Genomic DNA, 21,360 nt, shown 5'->3' on the forward strand with positions numbered 1-21,360 from the left:
ATCTCCGAAAAGTCTTTAGTTTTATCATATTTATAAAAGAAAATATGGGCTGTACCGAGTCTTTCCGGAAAAAAACGAGCGCCTGGAGGCGTATCGTGTGGCGGAGCTAAAGAATGACAAGCGCGCAAAGCGGTGACGTCCTCAAGCGTGGAGAAACCCATCGCTATCTCGGCTAATACAGATAATGATCCACAATCAAATCTGAGGGAGAAATAAATTGAACAGGAGAAACGGCAACATTAGGACGTCCGTCTCTGTGGTATGGACTGTATTTAGTGGCCTGTCAACATGTGTGTGTTTACTCGCAGTTTATGAGGACATGATTCGGTTTATGGACTATTGTATGTGACTAGACCTTATAGAAGTAGCAAGCAAAACGGTTTTGCACGTCAGACTAGTGTAACGTTATACAGAACAACAATGGAGTAACGTTAGCGCATTTGAATGACGAAGCACGCGATCGTGTCGTTTACTGATGTTTACTCATGCGTCCGTAGCCAAAAGCAGAGACATTTGAAGCAGTTTAACTCACCGGCTGCTTCCAAAGCAGGACCGAACCTTTATCGCTGGGACTGCTCCGTCAAAAACACACTTCTTTGGTATGATTTGGTAAAGTCCTGACAGCAGTGGCATGTAAATCCACTTTGAGACGCGACTGAAGCGATGTTGTGAAGCTTCCCGTCATTTCTGCTTTCAAATCGGTTCAAATGCAGCGCTGCCTTCCCAGAATGCTGTGCTGAAGCGTTGAAGTCGCTCGACGTCACCCATAGGAATAAAGTGGAGCGCGGCGCCACATAAGTGTTCACGGACGACTGGATCTGCAGCTGAGAGTGTTTATGGGCGTGCATTTCCTCTCTCGCTCTAGTCGCGCGCGCACACCCTACCGGGAGAAGAGCCCGTACGGCCCATACGAGGACCTTCCGCTCTATTAACGTCAAGTCGACCCATACTCGAAAAAAACTCGCCGAAATTTGTGAGAAACCGGAAGGAGTATTTTTAACACAGAAATACTCCATCAAACGTCCAACATTAGTTTTTGAAACTTTGTCTATGTTTAGGATGGGAATCCAAGTCTTTAACAGTGTAAAAAGCTCAGTATGCATGAAACAGCATTTCACCCCCCCTTTAATGAGAAATTGAACAGGTGTTGCTAATAATCCTTTAGGTGAGTGTATATGACATATTACATTTCCGTATGGGTTGGAACGACCGCCTGTAAGTGTGTGATCCTCAGCCGTGTAGTGTTTGCAAAGCAGCTAAGCACTCGTGTTGAGTCCTTATCAGCGGCAAAGGTGATTACATGGGATGGGAATGTGCAAGATAAGCTTACACAAACAGGGCCAGCACATACGGCATCATGTGTCATGTGCTTCACATTCTGACAAAGATGCTTCATTGGTGTTTTACTGCCTAGGATTCGCCACGTAACGCAAGGTGGATCGCACCCGCTTGACAACACCGAAATGTTCTGTTTACAGCCAATAAGGACAAAGTTTGGTTTTTATTCTCCCTTACATAACATGTAAGCCTCATAGCAAGGAAATACTGCAAACTCACCTAATGCCAAACACTGTATAGCTAATCTCAAATATTTTAATGGGCCTGTTAAGCATTGCAAGATCATTAAGACAAAAATCTGCCCAGTGCACTGTTCTACTTTTGCAACTTCGTTGGAAAATAAGCTAAAAAACAGATAGGTAATTCTACCTGGGCAGTGGAAATTGCTGAAATTCTCCCCTTACATTCGCCGAGAGGCCAAGCCAGGTAGAGCTAGTGTCAGGTGACTGCCAGCCGTCAACACTTCAACAAACACTTCAGCTGACTGATAACTCGCTGTAACACCGCTGACTCTTACACTCAGTGTCAATCATACACTCATGATTGTTTTCCCAGGCAGGATCACGATCCACAACCATATCATGAGTCTTTAAGACCCTATTTCAAACTATTTACAAGGTGGAAAAAGATGAAGTATGGTGTACTATTTCACTTTTTTATTTCATCTTTGTTATTAAAAATGAGCAGCGAGTGGTTCCCTCTTTGTCTTTTCTTGTTTGATTGACATTAATGATAGACAGCACCAGGTTTGTTAGGCTGCTGTCACTTTAAGAGCGAATGCATAGATCCGAGTCATGTCCTGCTCCTGATGATGCCTTCACATGCTATCGGAATTATTGTAAATATAAGTTTCATACGTAAAATGAACATCAACTTTGATGTCGTGTTTACCACTGGGAAGTTTGGAAATAATTTTGATGCCCAAATTCCCGAGATGGACATGCCATAAACTTTAAACATAGAACTACTGCAGGCACAGGTGTGATTTATTAGTGGAATGCACATTCAGCATTTAGGAGATATAAGCATCCAAAACTTAGAGTCTCTCACCTTCGTTAAAACGATTTACAGATTTTGATGACATCATCGCAGACTTCACCTTCTCATCAAATCTTCTGTCCAATCAAAATGCTCTCTAGAATCTAAATCCCCGCCCCCTACACTGCTGAAGCTGCGGCTGAAATCGGTCAGTTGGTCACACATTTACTAATTTCTACATAGTGAAAGGCACATAGCACACTATATATGCGATAGGAAACGATTCAGTGTAAATTATGATGGTAAACAGTAGGGCTGCACGATTTGGGGAAAATATATAATTGCGATTATTCTGGGTAAAATTGCGATTGCGATTTAAAATGCAATTATTGTTATTATTATTTTTTACAAATGAAAAGCGTGTGTATATAACTGTGTTTTTATATTAACGTGACTAATAATAATTATTATGATTATTATTACTGCTAAAAATATTTGTAAAAATAAGAAATATTACCATTACAATAACATTTTCATAATTACAAATAAAAAAGAGTATGTCAGAATAAATATAACAATATAATACTAATACTAATTATTATTATTATTTTGTAATATTTTAAAGAAAACTTATTTTACAAAAAAAAAAAATGCTGGGTTACCTATTAATATGCAGACAGCCTATGACTAAAAAAAATTAGAAAGGTCTAAGCCTAAGAAGTTATTGTAATATATATATATATATAAGTATTTTTTTATTTTTATTGATTAGCCAAAAGTTTTTAATTCATACTGAAAGCCAGAGGGCGCCCTCGAGCGGAAAACGCCACATTTGCGTCAGAGAAGTAATTGACGTTAGTTTTCAGGAAATCCATGATGTGAAGCTAACGCTGTGTAAACAGAAGATAGAGACGCTTTGATTAAACATGACGACAATAAACACGACTGCAGCAAAATATGGAGTATTTGAGTTCTTCAAGCCGTCAAGGGTATTTTCATAATAATAAAGTATATTATAATGCAGTGCTGATTGGCATAGACTTCATCACTGTATAGAGTACTATAAAATAACGCATCGTCTGCCTCACTCTGATGAGAAGCCACATCAGCTCACACACACTCGACTGACGATATGAAGTGAAGTAAAACATGTTATTAAACGTCTTTTGTTGAACAGGTTTATGAACGCTTCACTAGTTTGTGAAGATGTTTGACTCGTGTTGCTTTTTCAAACGCACGTTATGAGCAACTTTCAGACGGAGCAGCGTTTATCACAGAGCAGCTCTTCGCTAACACACTGGGCATTTATTTATTTAATTAAAATCGCAGCCTTTGAGCTTTCATAATCGCACACAAGCCAAATCGCGATTGCGGTTCGATTTCGATTAATCGTGCAGCCCTAGTAAACAGTTAGAGGAAACTGGCTAGTCTGGCTTTACCAAACAGAAAGGCTCTAGTCAAACAGTGATATTATTAACGAAACGCTATTGGCCATTTCAAAAAAGGGAATATAATAACCGATATATTGGTACGATAACCGATATACTGGCTAAACACTGAACACAAGTTTTTATATAATTTTTGAGAGCCTGATAACAGAAGCAAATCTCACCATTAAAAGCCCCACGCATACAAATTATGTAGTATACCGGTATATATAAAGGCCTCTTTATAATATATATTATATAGCCTATCGGTTGCATGAGAGGGAAAAAAGCTTAATTCCACTTTTAAGCAGTTTTTATTTTAACAGCCTGTCTCTTTGCATATTTTTTTTTTTATACTTAAAAATTATAATTTCGTTATTTTTCTGACCCAACTAATTACTCATCCGTGCTTCCAAATAGTTGCACGCACTCAATCCATTACGGAGTTACCATTACCATTATTATTTTTAAAGGTCGTTCGTGTTCATATGACCACTTTACAATATTTCAACAACAGTTTATTTTGTAGCCTATTCTGTTTTCTTGTACAAAATAAAATATTTCAAGTTAAATGTAGAGTATATAAAGACGAGAGGCTAATATTGTGAAGATCAATAGCCTGCCTGACACGGTATTTTCACAGACGTCGCATCTCTCGTAGACTACAGTAGCCTATTTAAAATGGCGTATACACATCAGTTATATTCTCAATTTAATTCACAGAGCCATCCCAGCAAAGTTTTTATAGGTTAACTATAGAAGAGACCAGGATTAGATTGACTACAGACTTTTATCTGAGGAATCACAGTATGCATGTTGCTCTGAACTGTATTTGAAGTGATTTTAAATCATATTTCAAGCAATTCATAACCATCATGGAGAACAGTGCACATCTGAAGTGTTTCAGCTGAAGGAAATAATACATTACCTATCAGCTTTAATATATCGGACAAACCTTCTTATCGGACCGATAATGATAGCATTAAAATGAACAGATATCGGCCGATACCGATAATGTGGCGATATATCGTGCATCCCTATACCAAACTGTATACCTTTATAGTCAGATTCTTTATAGTCAGATTCTCAAGGCTTTCAATTATTAGGTTCATTGATAAGACCAACCCTAAAACACAGAAAGAAAAAACATTTATAATTTTTAATAATGTCACTGACCTGCTGACCACACGTCTCTTCAAAGAGCATGAGAGGACGATTTCACAAAACCTGCCGAGAATGTCGGGGCATATTTGACCTGAAAATCAAAAGAAAGAAATAAGAATCTGTATTTTGCATAAAGAAAGAGAAGCTTATTTTAGGACTTGGTTTATAGTTTGTTGTGCTGAATTCATGGAGGGCACAATTTTGCATTACAGTAATGAGAATTACTTTGGAAAAAACTTGAATAGGATTTATTTGCATTTTTTTACATTTTTATTTTGGTGTGCAATATGGTCTTTAGCAGGTAAACCTGAGTGTGTGTGTTGCCAAGTCTTTATTAGGAAGTCATAACCGACTGTTCAAACAATCTGGGATTCCTATTCAATGACCTTGAGATTGCTGACAATCATTCAACAGAGCAACGGTGAAGCAATGTAACAGTGCCGACATTAAGAGACCATGACAGCCAACAGCACAGAACTAACATTTGCATTGCTTCCTCTCAAATTTGACTTGCAAATAAGAGTTTTATCAACTGAGAGATCACACAAGTCCTCTGATCGGTCTGCACAAGCACAGATGAACCATTACGGCCGACTGTATGTGTTACGGCTGCGAAAGAGAACAGGAGGATCCAATAGTGTTTAGTAAATATTTGTTTATTTCAGTATGACTGCGACAGAATTGATGAACCGTGACTGTATGTGCTGACACCGCTGAGAAATGCTGTTATCTCTGCCAGATCATACCAGTAAAGGGCATATTTCCACTTGTTGACAGTGACTGGTGTTTCTAGCACATCCCTGTCCATGTTAGAAGATAAATTTGTCCACAATTTTCCACTTGCACTGCAAAAAACAATCGGTCTTCTGAGAATTAGAGATCTTAAGATATGAAACCGGTCACTTTCCAAGCAATGCTTTGTCATTCACTTGTCCAAGTAAAAAAATTGCTTGTCTGCAATTTATATTCTCACCAGTCTTCAGTCAGCTTTGACATATTTAAAATCTGCATATTTGTGATATTTTTACCTTTTATAAAGGGCTTTTTTCCCCCTCTAATCTTATTCAATATGGCTGTGCTTCAGCTTTCCTTTTATTTTATTACATTTGATCAATAAACTAAATCAGAATAATACACTTATAGGGTTGTTTGTTTCTAATCAAATAAAATTTATACTGAAAAATTACAACTGCATTAAATAAATGTTTTGAGATTGATTTAAATATTTTTTGTATTTATATATATATATATATATATATATATATATATATATATATATATATATATATATATATATATATATATATATATGAAATGTTGGAAAGACTGTTTAAACATGAAACTAGGTGACCGTCTTAGTAAATGAATCATTGAGTCGATTCGTTGAAATGGCTGATTCACTCAAGAATGAGTCAGTCGTTTACGAACAGGTCACTGAATCTTTGATTCAACCGATTCATTCAAAACGCTGATCATTCATCATCAATGCTTCGGTTTGTATGTAGGGACCCTCATTATGCTGCCGTGTTAGTGTGAGGCTATTTTGAGCCGTGTTAGTGGCATTAACTAGCGATTTAATTTGACTTACTCTGTGCCCCATAGACGAGTGTTATAAGCTAATCTGTTTTTAGAGATAAAACTCTTTACATTCGATTTCATGAAAACACATCCCAGAGACCGATCTACTCGGTAACCATCTGTTAATTACCCCTAGGGTCATTTCTCACCGGAGTTGCCCTTTAATGTCGAGCCCTGTCATTATGTCAATGAAACTAGGCCTGTCGACGTCAATATTTTTAGTCGACAGGGTAAATTGGGTACATATGTAATTTTTTAAAAACTTTAAAAATGACAGCACTCTTTACGAGCAGTATTTCTTCATTTGCTTCGATGTGTGAAAGCAGAAGTGAGGACGTGTGTGTGAGCTCTGCTTCCATCGTTCCCTAAAAACTACAGAAACGCTTGCATTAGAAAATGAAGAGCGACGCAGCCGAACGCTGACCTGAAGCCACACGCCTTTCACTCAGACAGATCGCAGATTATTGGGTTTGAATGATTGTCCTGTCGAGTATTCAGGTAAACACACAGTCTTTAGGGAAGGTATACAGAGTTGAGTGAGAAATCGTGTTATGAATTTGGTCCGTGCAACTCTTAAAGGACCAGACCTCATTATTTCGACCGGCTGAGAAGATTTATTTACATGCACACTATGTTTATTTTACATTTACATGCACACTTTTTTGTCATTCCGATTAAAATCATTCGGATTGAAAGATTTAGCGTTTACATGAGACGTTATCTAAATCGATCTGGGGTTTACATATGCTGACTTTCAATCGCAATCATCACAGCTTTCAGTTTGTCTGCTGCATCAGAAATGTCGACGCTGTCCTCTCCAGCAGCTGAATGTGTTCAGGGATGCCATAGCTACTCTCAACGGCCACCAGGACTTATACGGTTTTATAAAAGCTATTTATTTATTGTAAAGTGTAATCATCTCAGAAAAAATGAATTCTTCTGTCAGGCACAGTTGAAGTTAAAAGTGCCTGGGACAAACCCTGTCAAGATGAGAGGATATAGCTGGGCTATGTGTGTCATTACGTCAACATTATATTCAAAACTTCTTATGACATAAAAAGTTTACCCCTCAGAAAAAATAACTTTCCTCACAACATTATCCTGTGTGTGAGCGTGGAGCGCGGTCAGTGAAGGCGCACGATGTGTATCGCGTCACATAAGCGATAATACATCACTCATCAGTCGCCTTCAACTGGTACAAAACGCAGCCGCACGTCTTCTCTCTAATACATCTAAACGGTCACACATCACCCCTGTCCTCCGCTCGCTTCACTGGCTCCCAGTGCAGTTTAGGGTGGAGTATAAAGTCCTGGTGTTTGTGTTTAAGGCCATCCATGGTTTGGCCCCAGTATACCTCACTGAACTAGTAAAAACATATCAGCCAGCCAGGACACTTCGTTCCTCTGATCATATATCTCTGGTTACCCCAACATACAGGTATAAAAAGTTTGGAGGCCGGTCATTTAGTGTTCAAGGACCAAAGTTGTGGAATGCACTGCCTGTGCACCTCCGAAACATCACGGTGCTGAGTGTTTTCAAAACACATCTGAAAACACACTTTTTTAATCAAGCTTTTGACTTTTAGTTTTGGACTTGATTGGTTGGATTTGTCTTTATGTTGTCGTTTGATGTTTGTTTTGGAAAGTGCCTTGCGCACCTTTTGGCTGCTGTAAGGCGCTATATAAATAATAATTGATTGATTGATAAGGACGCACACTGAAAAGTAATCCGCTCAGGTTGTTTACATGGCTACATTTTTCGTTTGATCGGTTCATGAAAAGGTTTATCCCACCCCTCTCAACCCGATTACAATATCATTCGGTTTGGGCATTTTTATTCCGATTGAGGTGTTTATATGGAGCATTTTCATTCGGATTGGACTTTTAAACCGATTACAGTGCTCCATGTAAACGCACCTAGTGTTTCCAACACAGATTTATCAGGCAGTGTTAGTGCCGAAGCTGTAAAAGTTTTGTGGCAGAGTATTTTAGCATAGTGAAGTCTGGGAAAACTAAATTAATCTTGCCGTAAACTCCAAATAATACCAGTAAAGTGAGTAAAATACAGCGAGACTGCATAATGGCAGCAGCAGGTGTAATCCAGAGGATATGTGAAAGTGTTACGTCATGGACACGAGGAAACAGGAAATTGGTGTGAGGACTCAAGTGCAGTGAGAAAATTATAATTTATTATAAAATAAAACATAAACCCAACACAAAAAACCACGAGGGGGAAAAACACATAATCAGAACTGTAACATAACTCAAAAACATACCAACAGAGAAATCACGGGTAACCGGAAGACGCAGACATAACATACACAAGGATCCAACACAGACTGACAAACACAAGGAGCTTATAAGAGGAAGAAATCAAGAGGGAACAGGTGGGAGAAATCAACACTAATCGGATAACAAGGGGGAGGGATCAGACAATGACAGGAGCACATGCAAGACATGACAAAACCCACATGTGCACACAAGACAGGACAGGCATGTGACAGAAAGTCAGCAGAGTCACCACACCAGCAACATCAGCCGATACAGCTCCAGAATCAACCGCTCAGTTAGAGCTAACTTTCTTGCGCTGATGGAGAAGCGGCTGCCACATTGCGCCAGCGGCGCGTCCTCTCACACCGGAAAACGAGTAATGTAGAGTATATTGCAATTATAAACTTAGATTAAAAAAATATTAAATTACTTGTATCATGAAGTAAGATTTTGGTCATCTTAACCTGGATAGTCAAAAAGCAAGAAAGGAAGTGAGCTTTTACGGTTTTGAAAAATATGTTTAATAAAAATTAATTTCTGTCATATTATTCAATTACTTTGACTGTTTTTTGCCGATGGTATCGATTCCGTATCGTTATCAGCGGAGTAAGCAGAGGACACCAAAGCCATCCTCTATGCAAAAATCATATCTGGATTTTTTTTTTTTTTTGTGCTTCGAAAAATTACAATATTACTAACACATAGTAAAAGTTGGTTATTCACATTATTACACATGAATACACTCCTGAACAAAATCTTAAGACCAGGGGATTCATTGCAAGTTTTACACATTTCGCACTGGTGGATCATAACCGGGTTGTAAGTGCTGCTTCAAAATCCCAAAAGAAGAAACAGGAGAAAGAGACAAAAAATAGAGAGTAGGCAATTTATTGAAAACTGCTTTTAAACTCAAACAGGCCGTTCATCAGCTGATCAAAAGTTTAAGACCATAGCCCAAAAATAAACGCACAACAGTACTAAAAGTGTCAAAAAAGGACTCAGTAGTGAGTAGCCTCACCGCTCTTGTTGATCACTTCAAAAACTCGTTTCGGCATGCTTGATGCGACTGTTTCCAGGAGGCTGGTGGGAACGTTGCTCCATGTGGTGAAGATGGCTTCACGAAGGGCATCCACGGTCTGGAATTGACGTCCATTTTTGTAAACTTCCCTTGCCATCCATCCCCAAATGTTCTCAAAGGGATTTAGATCAGGGAAACACGCAGGATGGTCCAAAAGAGCAACGTTATTCTCCTGGAAGAAGTCCTTCGTCAGGCGGGCTTTGTGAATTGCAGCGTTATCCTGTTTTGAAGCTCCATTTTCCCATTGAATGAAAAAGCAGTCCAGATCATGATGGCGCCTCCTCCACTGTGCCGCGTAGAAACATCTCAGCTGGGATCTCCTTGTCATCCCAGTAACGTCCAGGTTAAATTTTTACTCGTCAGAGAATAAAACTTTCTTCCACTTTTCAATGTCCCATGTTTGGTGCTCCCTTGCAAATTCTAAACGGGCAAGTTTGTGTCGTGGGAGGAGACGTGGCCTTTGAAGACATTTTTTTGTTCTTGAAGCCCTTCTCTAGCAGATGACGTCTTATGGTTATTGGGCAGCAGTCAGCATCAGTAAAGGCCTTAATTTGGGTTGAGGATCGACCTGTGTCTTCACGGACAACCCATCGGATCCTGCGGCTCAGTGCAGGTGAAATCTTTTTGGGTCTACCATTTGACTTTTTTGTCCCATGACTCTCAGGATTTTTTAAGAAATGTAAAATGTGTCTTACTGCGTCCAACCTCAGCAGCGATGGCGCGTTGCGAAAGGCCTTGCTTGTGCAGCTCAACAATCCTGCCACGTTCAAAGAGAGAAAGCCTTTGCCATCAGGAGATCTTCACAGTATGACTGCTTGAAGCACAATGCCATGAAAGCCATATTTGTGTGCAGATTTGACCTTTTTATGGCTATGGTCTTAAACTTTTGATTTTGAGTTTAAATGCAGTTTTCAATAAATTGCCTACTCTCTATTTTTTGTCTCTTGCTCCTGTTTCTTCTTTTGGCGTTTTGAATCAGCACTTACAACCCGGTTATGATCCACAAGTGCGAAATGTGTAAAACTTGCAATGAATCCCCTGGTCTTAAGATTTTGTTCAGGAGTGTATGGTGATGGACAAATCAGCACCTGTTCTGTAGAATGACTCAAAAATATCTCAGAAACAAAGACACCCTTACTTAAACCTACAGCTAAAGAAAGTTCAGCTTTCAGAGTTACTCATCCTTTACACAGCGTAGGATGCTTGAAGCTCAACACAAAGACCTTTACAGTGAAAATGAACTAATATACGATAATAGCTGCTATTAAAATCTTAATATGGAAGGAATGTGACAAATGTGTTTAATCCCTGCACTTTTGTTAATTACAGCAAATGACAAAGACTAGCCGTTACAGTGTGTATGTGTGTGTGTGAGAGAGAGAGAGAGAGAGAGAGAGAGAGAGAGAGAGAGAGAGAGAGAGAGAGATGGAACAAAACACAGATTAAACTTCAGCCATTGCCACAGTTTAGCGCTTTGAACTTTGTTACCTGGCATTAATTCAGAAGAAAGGGGGGGGAAAGAAGAAAATCATGGAAAGTGGAGAGATGGAAGAGGCATGCAGTGTCGCTGATCTCCGCTGTAAGTCAGACATCTCGGTGTTTGAGATATGCCTGCAATGCAATGTAATTATGGGATAAAAACCACATCTACCACATTTTGAATACCTTTTTTATGAGCTAAAATAAATATGATTTCAAGAGAGACACATTATGCAAATTAACAGTGACTCAAGATTCTCTGTAAGATTCTCTGTCTTGCATCCTGCAAGTTTCAGACCTTTAAACATCCTCCTCATTATAAATAAAGCATTTATCTAATCAAGCTCCAAGAACGTCTTGTTTTGATATTGCGGGTTCTGTGACGTCACAGGCAAAAACATTTGCATATACCCGCCTCCAGATGACCAATAGTTACACATCATCTGAGCACAGGCCCCGCCCCAATCATAATAGGCCACGCCCACTGCTGTTCAGTCTCCTAACTCCTAATATTTGTGTCGCGTCAAAAGCAAACAGAAGCCATTATAAAGACTGATGCTGTCTACACTGATACAGTATACAGATGCGTGTTCAGTTTCTGACATTAGCTGACAACAGGACAAATGGAAGAGTGAAAGAACGTTTGCTTTAATCTTTTGTATCTCTGTACAGACTTTAATAGATCCCAGCGCCGATGGTTTATTTTAATGGAGTCCCGGATCATATCACAGGATTATATGTTTGTTCGGAGCATTTTATTTTGTAATCGAGGCACAGTGTAATGGGAGAGTTCACAAATAAGCTTTTGGTGACAGATGAAGGTGTACTGGATCTGACAGCAGCCACATCACAAACCTTAAATTAATTATTTTATAAGGCTTTAATTTGTAAAGTAATGGTTTTATACAGACTAGGGATGGCTCGATACCACAATTTTGGCTTCGGTACGGTACCACAATCTAATACCGAAGTACTAACTCGATACCACGCGGTCTGATATTGGAGCGGGTATATTGCGCACGAGTACAATTATGCAAGCTTTGAGTTTATAAAGTGGGAAATTACCACAAATGTTTATTAGTAAATTAATCAGCAAAGCTTATCACATCAAATCAGTCATTTGAAAACTTTCTTGTGAGAAATAAAAATTTGCAAATTGCTTCTGGTTTCAAAAGACATCGCACTACACTAAAGCAATCTGCATAATTTGATTCAACATTTCACGCTCGTCTCGGGATGGATAAGGGAAATCATTTGAACATGCAAGCGATTTTATAGCATTTCGTAAAAACAGTTACATGGGATAGGAGCTCATACCAATGACACACACACACACACACACACACACACACACACACACACACACACACACACACACACACGTAACTTAGAGCTCACACATTACAAATTAAGTTTCCTTATACAGTCAAATACACAGAATTATGTAAAAATGTCCGTCTTTAGTGAGTATTCACATTAACACAGGCGGTTGTGTCTGACGCGAATGTAAACAGTGCAATAGTACGCGTGCAAATATTATGCTCTAAATGTCATTGGTTGAAACGAAAGCTGGAGATTTTGTATATTCGATCTTATGTTAGGCTATGTGTGTGCGTTGATCAGTGTAAAAAGAAAATAAATGTCTAAATGAGATGGTTTGAAGGATCCACTGACCTGTCGATCTCTTAACAAGTCTTAAAGTCAGAATAGTGACAGATGCTTGGCTGGGTTTGATGGCTCTTCTTCAGTTTTATAAGCAAAGTAATTACAATTTTCACTTCTATGCCTTACTTTATTGGGCATCTTGAGTGAGATTCAACTGCTTCATCCATTTTGTTCGTCTATGTTGTTGTCACATTTGCCGGTTGTTTCAGGTCAGTTTGGGTAGCGCGCTGCCATCTTTCCAACTTCAGAAAAGCAGCATATACCGAAATGTGCAAAATCATGATATCGTACCGTTTTAAATAAAATATATACCGGTATTTTTCAGTACCGGTATACCGCGTATCTAGCCTAGAAATCTAGACGCACCCTAGCGGCAGCAAATCTAATCTGCCTGCGAGTGTCGTCTAGGAACTCTCAATACCCTTCTGAGCTGTAAACGCCAAACTCTTGCCGGACCAATCACATCGTGTCTAGAGTCGGTGGGCGGGGCCATAATGACGATGGCCGAGTTGTGTTTGCGTGCTTCTAGTAAACAACGAAACTGGCGAACGGCGGTCTTTCGAATCAGCTTTGACCGCGACTCTAGAAGACTTGGAGTTAAGCTTTTCTCTGAGAAAAGAACAAAGAACGGCACTGAAGTCATTCTTAAAAAGGGAAGATGTGTTCAGAGTTTAGCCGACCGGATACGGCGAATGTTTAATCAGTCAGCGAGCTCTGCTTCACCTTCGTTGCTCTGGTTGGTGTAGCGCTATCCTATCGCGTGCAGAGGGAGTTTGAAAGACAACCGTTTATCCGCCCCTCGGATTGAGCTGTCAATGGTGAGTTTCCAGACCAAACATCTTGATGTGGGTCTGGCTTGTCAGGCTACCACACAACCCTAATACAGACAAAACACTTACTCGCATACAATAGCGAGTGTGCGTTGATACTGTTTCCAATACAATCACTTTAGCCAATCATAACAGTGGGTGTTTACTTGAAAGCCTAAAAAAACATTTTTCAGCATATTGTTTCATTATAAGTGAACCTCAAGGAACATATGAAACATAATCCATGTAATGACCCCTTTAATTTCATATTAATTTTTAGGTTTTGTAGGATTTACCCACAAATAAATTTTTTGGGTATGTCTTTTTCAACTAACTTGGTCTTGAATGCCATTTTAATGTATGCATGGCATGCCAAAGCAGAGTTTAGTTTATTGCCATTAGAAAGTGGTGCAACTTTTGCTGGACAAACAAAGTGGCATTTCCAGCAGATTAACCATAATGCACCAAACTGAGAGTATTATAATGTCAGACGTTTCATTGTCCGACAGCGGGCTCTTGTCATGCTTGATCAAGCGACCGGTCACATTCTGCAGGAATTCCTCTGGGAACGTTTGGATCATGCTGATTCCTCCTTATGAGTTACAGCTTTCTCATTTAATAAATTACAAGTGGGTCACATGATTGTGCATGCTAGGATAATGAAAGGATGCTATGAACTAAATGCTGAGATATTTAGGCAAACAACATTATTACATTTGCCAACACTATTACATTTGCCACCTTTTCACTTTTCAGAGTTAGGAATTACAGTAATGTGACAAACACTCTGTGCTTTTATTAGGGCTGTGCGATATTTTGTTTTTCTGGAATATTGCGACAGGAAAACGTTTCATCAGATGACTAGATTAGCTCTATTTGGAACAAATTAATTTCCTATTGATGATTTGATTGATGAATGATTGCGGTGAATCTGGAGCGAAACGAATCTGTATTGAAAATATTAAACAAATTAGATAAATACAATAGAACAAAGACACTATCGAGACGGCGCTTATTATAACTCTAAACAAACCAGCGCGGTGTCAATCAATTACAGACCAGTGTTTCCCAACCGGGATCCCGAGCAAAAGGTGCTGGGACGTAGCCAAGAAATCTAGACGCACCCTAGCGGCAGCAAATTTAATTTGCCCGCGAGTGTCGTCTAGGAACTCTCAATACACATCTGAGCTGTATTCCTCAGAATCTGGACGGGCCAATCACATCGTGTATAGAGTTGGTGGGCGGGGCCATAATGACGACGGCCGAGTTGCGTTTGCGTGCTTCTAGTAAACACAGAAACTGGCAAACGGCGGCGGTCTTTCGAATCAGTTTGACTGCGACTCTGGAAGACTTGAGTTCAGCTTTTCTCTGAGAAAAGAACAAAGAACGGCACTGAAGTCATTCTTAAAAAGGGAAGATGTGTTCTGAGTTTAGCCGACCGGATACGGCGAATGTTTAGTCTGTCAGCGAGCTCTGCTTCACCTTCGTTGCTCTGGTTGGTGTACCGCTATCCTATCGCGTGCAGAGGGAGTTTGACAGACAACCGTTTATCCGCCCCTCGGATTGAGCTGTCAATGGTGAGTTTCCAGACCAAACAATCTGATGTGGCTCTGGCTTGTCAGGCTAGCCGGGACGCACACCGCGGTTCATCTCACATCTGATGACACACCTTTAATATGGGTTGTAACTTGAAAATAATGCTGTATGTATGTTTCTGTCGATGGATAGGCCTACACGTGCTGACTCCTCAGGTATACACTACAACAACAGCGATAATAAAAGAAAAACGTGGGCAAAACGGTCTCTCTTTGTAAACTTTATAATACGCATGCGAGTGCTGCTGTACGTCCGAATATGAGCAGTCGTTTTAGAGTTAGCAAGGAGACTCGAATAATATGATCTGTCTTTGCACTCAAAGCGCGCAAATATTGAGTTATCTTTCAAATCCTGTGCTTAAACGGACAAACTCACGCAAAAAGTATGTCAAAATGTCATAGCCTACTCTGTATATGCCTTAAGTGAACTTTATACAGAAAATAGGATGACTATCCGTGGGTCTTAAAGGGGCAGTAGCCTTCACTGCTGTCTGTTTAATGTCAAACAAAAGATAAAGACATCACTCACTGCTCCTGACTGAATAGCTTTTGTAAGTTTAATAAGGATATTTTTATTTTTATTTAAACAGTTAAATGTGCAGTTATTTTACATTTGATTACTTTATTCCATTTCTCTACCTAAAAACTAATGTTAGACCCTCCAGAAAAACCTGAAAAGCATTGTTTATTTTTTTCTCATCTTTGCTCAGTAGTATTTATTTGTGCTGCTGCTTCTATTTAAGTTATCTGTTCTTATTTTCTTTATTTTCTTTTGACAGTAGTCCTTTTTCCCTTGAACATAGCAAATACCGAACTGTACTGAAACGTGAACCTAAAACCGTGACACAAAGTGAACTGTGAGCAGTGTGTACTGTTACACCTCTAGCGTAACTTATGCGAGGGGGTGCCACAGAATTGTGAAAAATTTCAAAGGCTAAAAAAATTAATCGTTAGATTAGTCGACTAATCGGGAAAAATAATCGCTAGATTAGTCGGCAGAAAAATAATCGTTAGAGTAGTCGACTAACCGAAAAATAATCGCTAGATTAGTCGACAGAAAAAATAATCATTAGTTGCAGCTCTAATGTAGACCTCACATTAAATCCTTATTTATTTATTTATTTTTACTCTTTTTGTGTCATTATGGCATAATAGTCATAATCCGCATTGACTTTCATAATCTGGAAAAAGACATGCAGGGCTGTTTCGAATGCCATTTTTTGAGCTTCGAAGCTTAGGTGGCAATCAATATCGAATATTCGAAGCTTCGGTGGGTGGGGCTAAATATATAATAATAGTGTCGGTTTGCATTTGTATCATCTTTCACGACTTCACGTTTCACTCTTTGGCATCGTAAATGTGTTGCGGCAGACCCAGTGGAGTGCAGTGTTGCATTTGGTGCAATATGATCAGGTGGCACACATTCTTTAAATATTAATAAACATTTAATAATCTTTTAAATAGAACAGTTTCCGGTACGCATTACACGGGCAGGTTTATGCTCCGAAAACGGACAGTGCACAAGTGATACAAAACACAAAGTCTGTTGAGAGCAAGAACTTTAATAAGGTATTAATAACGAACCTTTCTTTAAAACAAATGAATCCCAAAACAGAAATTAAATTAGTAACACACAGTGATTTCAACGAACTGTAATAAATAAAGAACACGGTAGCATGCTTATAAACAGTTGAATAAGAATAAATGAATTGTTTTTAAAATGACACAAAATGTAATATCTATTACAATTAGTTTTATTCTATATAAGGGATTTATTTTGTCTTATTCTGACTTTTTGTTAATTTAAATCTTTAAAATGCGCAATGCTTTTATTGAAAGCATGTTGCGGTGTTTTTTTAAATTTATTATTATTATTTCAAGCATGAGTGAGAATGAGTCCGCGACGGAAGTCACGTGTTGAGAAAAAAAAAAAAAAACGAATATTCGAATCTCAAAACTGAAAATCGAATGCCACCTCACCGAACGAATATTCGAATATTCGATTATTCTAGTACAGCCCTAACGTCTACACCATTTCTCTTTCTGAGCTCCACTCATATCTAAGTGACTATTTCTGAACTCCAGACCTGGGAGCAGCCGAAACAAGTGACCATATTAGGAACTGTTTGACAATATTTATTACAAGAGCTCAGGTGACTGCCCCAGATCGGTTCCCCTCATCAAGCCCGACGCACATCTGCCTCTGCGATGAAGGCACTTTACTGCAGTGACAGAGCCATGCCAGTTTCCTTTACACTTGATTAAGGTGTCCGTGTTCCAGTGTAATTATACATCTATAATAATGACCTACAGCTACTGACTACAGCAGTATTGTAGTAACTACATGTTACAAGAATATTGAAAAACAGTAAAGAGTTACCACAGTTTCTATACACTCTAAATAATATTGGGTTATTTTTTTTGTACCCAAATCCTGGGTTGAGCCTTTTGGGTCATTTTTGGGGTTATTTTTTCCAGTGTTTGGGTAGTTTTTGTGTTACTCAGATCCTGGGTCAGACGTGACAACCCAGTGTTTGGGTAGTTTTTGTGTTACTCAGATCCTGGGTCAGACGTAACAACCCAGTGTTTGGGTAGTTTTTGTGTTACTCAGATCCTGGGTCAGACATGACAACCCAGGTGTTTGGGTAGTTTTTGTGTTACCCAGATCCTGGGTCAGACGTGACAACCCAGTGTTTGGGTAGTTTTTGTGTTACCCAGATCCTGGGTCAGACGTGACAACCCAGTGTTTGGGTAGTTTTTGTGTTACCCAGATCCTGGGTCAGACGTGACAACCCAGTGTTTGGGTAGTTTTTGTGTTACCCAGATCCTGGGTCAGACGTGACAACCCAGTGTTTGGGTAGTTTTTGTGTTACCCAGATCCTGGGTCAGACGTGACAACCCAGTGTTTGGGTAGTTTTTGTGTTACCCAGATCCTGGGTCAGACGTGACAACCCAGTGTTTGGGTAGTTTTTGTGTTACCCAGATCCTGGGTCAGACGTAACAACCCAGTGTTTGGGTAGTTTTTGTGTTACCCAGATCCTGGGTCAGACGTGACAACCCAGTGTTTGGGTAGTTTTTGTGTTACTCAGATCCTGGGTCAGACGGGACAACCCAGTGTTTGGGTAGTTTTTGTGTTACACAGATCCTGGGTCAGACGTAACAACCCAGTGTTTGGGTAGTTTTTGTGTTACTCAGATCCCGGATCAGACGTAACAACCCAGTGTTTGGGTAGTTTTTGTGTTACCCAGATCCCGGATCAGACGTAACAACCCAGTGTTTGTCCCGCTGTTCTCCTGCTAAACACACGACACAAGCTCCGGTATGAGATCCAGAGCTGTTACAGTGGAAACAGGACAACAGAGACCGCTTGATTACTTGAATTACTTCTAAATGTTTTATATTTATAACTTCTAATATTTGTTAAACGATCTTAAATGTAGGCAATATGTATTAAAAACGATAGAAAATATGCTTTACAGTAAAATATGATTGCCTTGCAAAGGTTTAAGTTAATCTGTAATGAGTTCATGTATAAAGTTAAAAAAGAAGCTAGTATTATAGTAAAAATGTATCAACAATGCTGGGTTAAATAAACAACCCAGTTTGCTAGTAAAATGAACCCAACATGTGATCTGTCCTATACCGCGCCCAGTGTTTTTTAGGTTTAATTTACCCATTTGCAACTTTCATTAATGACAGGAAGTTTGTCTTTTTTTAACCCCAGCACATCAAGCCACAGTTTGAGATGTATTTAACAGATAAACAAGTTTATTGCCTGGATAAACCAGTTTGAATTGAGGATGTACTGCACGTTAAAGTAACACCCAAACATTGCCTTCATGCAAAACCACATTGTTTTTTAAGTTACATAGTGTGTGAATGATTACTGTAAAACCTGACCTCCTCAAAAGACTAGTGATATTGTGCAGCATGCAAGCATAATTGACTCTGTCACAGACACAGGTATTTCTTTATGGCTTTCCAAGCTTCTTTGTTTTTGCTAAAGAACCGCAAACTTGCTTAAAAATGTTGCGTATGCATTTTCTGAAGGTGTGTCTTATTGACAAGAGTGAGAAGAGTGTCGCAGGTTTTCCTGCAGGAGTTTTTTCCCCTACGGGGATCATGGGGAGGCCGAGTTTGCGATCTAAGACTGATAGAGTTTCAGCAAATGGACCAAACGCCAGTGTCTGGTTACCTGCGAACAATACACAGCAAACCTGGCACGTTTTCCCCACTCCAAATTCACCTTCCACATATTACCAGGCCAAACACACACTGAATAATTAATCTAAACTGGACTAATCCAATAGAAACAAGACGGTGATGCAACATAACTTTTATGAACAGATGCTGTGTCAAAATTCATAGCAAACCTCTCTTTATACCCCATTACTCCATACACATGTTTTGCCTAATTTGTACATTTAACTTCAAAAATACCATGTAATCTCACATTTTTTGTAGTGGAAACTTGACTGGCTTTAACTTAAGTTAAATTAATTCAATAAATGCCACCTTGATAATTGGTGACAATGCTCTGATAGCATTAGCATAGCATAGCACTTAACACACAGCAATATAACACATTTAATGTTCTCAGAACAAGCTAAAGCTCCACTCGTCACATGATGGAAACCCAACCAAAAACAACATCATTTTGGCATTTACTATCTTTTTTAAGTTTGATGGCAAAGCATGCCGGGAAAGACATCCCAGCTCAGTCTCGGTAAAGACTAGAAGCGATATAGCTACGACCACATAACATCAATATTATGTAATTTAATTACTATTGCATTATTGTAGGGGTAAGTTTAGGGTTAGAAAATACAACCTGGTAATTTTAATTGTTATTTTATCGTGAGATTTTGCCTCACTTCTGACCCTTGCTGTATCCCTTCTAGCCACAAGTTCTAAATACTCAAAAAAGTTATTTTGTTGGAACTAATTTGTTACATTTGAGTTGGCTCTACTCAAACCACTTCATTATTTCGAGCGTTAGTGTTTCCATTGTGCTGGTCAAACCTAGGCTGGTTTACTGCTGGTCTACATGGTCTCCCAGGCTGGTCAAGCTGATGTTTCTAAGGCTGTTTTCATATATTTTCTCGTCATGGTAAGTAGAGTGAGGTCAGAATCTGTTCTGCATGATTACCTCTTTCCCTGGTGGGACAAAGTCCCCGAACATAATGCACTTCAACACAAAATAACTCTTGTGTAAGAATAGCGTTAACGTTACACTTAACGCTAACCCGTATTAAAAAAGTAGGACTTTCGAGTGAATATTCAGTTACTTTTCCGAGTAAAACCATCCCATATATGATTAACTTACTGTCTATATACACTACAAAAACGTTTGTTTTTCAACGGTCAAATATGCAAAACCAACCGTGGGTTTTAACATTTTAATTCAAAAATTTAAACCTAACGGTTGGATTTGTCCGTTGAAACCACTTAGAATATTTTAGAGAGAGACATCATTTTATCCACCTGTTGCTGTGAGCCGTTGACCGAAACTATCATATTTACAAAACGATACCAGCACTTTAAATAAACTCTCCGTGGATCTGCTCACCTGAACGCTTCAGTCAGGACGTATTCCAACTTCAAAGCTCGACTCGACTGTGTTTCATTACGCCAGCTGTCGGGTTAATGTCATAAACTTGAGTGTAATAAACATAACTCCGTGTGTGTGTGCATGTGTGTGTGCTTCAGCCAGGCTAAGTGAAGCGACTGCCACCTCTGTCTCGAGAGCGAGCAGAGGGCGGGGCCAGAAGGGGGCGGGGCGAACACAGGAGAAAGTTTTCTGACCTGTCCATCATTAGTCAGAAAGTCACGAGACATTTGTTTATGTCAAAAGTTAAAGCTGCTATAACTGCAAACATGTATTATCAATAGAAAGTCTAGAGTTAAATGTTGAATAGTCAAAAGCGTGGTAATATAGACTACAAGCATATTGCAAGCTTATCGTATATTTGGATAACG

At 39.2% G+C, this 21,360-nt stretch overlaps 1 protein-coding gene across 2 annotated transcripts in view; it reads right to left on the reverse strand.

Moving 5' to 3' along the window:
* shroom1 (shroom family member 1) overlaps positions 1 to 21,090 on the reverse strand; it is a 55,282-nt gene extending 34,192 nt beyond the window's left edge. The window contains exons 1-3 of one of the 2 annotated variants that reach the window (XM_067423401.1): positions 20,951 to 21,090; positions 11,322 to 11,444; positions 4,920 to 4,998 (exon numbers count right to left, since the gene is read on the reverse strand). The gene's annotated coding sequence lies outside the window, so the exon portion shown is untranslated. The remainder of the gene's footprint in view (positions 1 to 4,919; positions 4,999 to 11,321; positions 11,445 to 20,950) is intronic. The other variant, XM_067423400.1, reaches the window with a different exon arrangement.
* Between the last annotated feature and the right edge of the window lie 270 nt (positions 21,091 to 21,360).

This window comes from Pseudorasbora parva, chromosome 18 (genome assembly GCF_024679245.1).
Source record: "Pseudorasbora parva isolate DD20220531a chromosome 18, ASM2467924v1, whole genome shotgun sequence".
In the NCBI taxonomy this organism is placed as follows: Eukaryota; Metazoa; Chordata; class Actinopteri; order Cypriniformes; family Gobionidae; genus Pseudorasbora; species Pseudorasbora parva.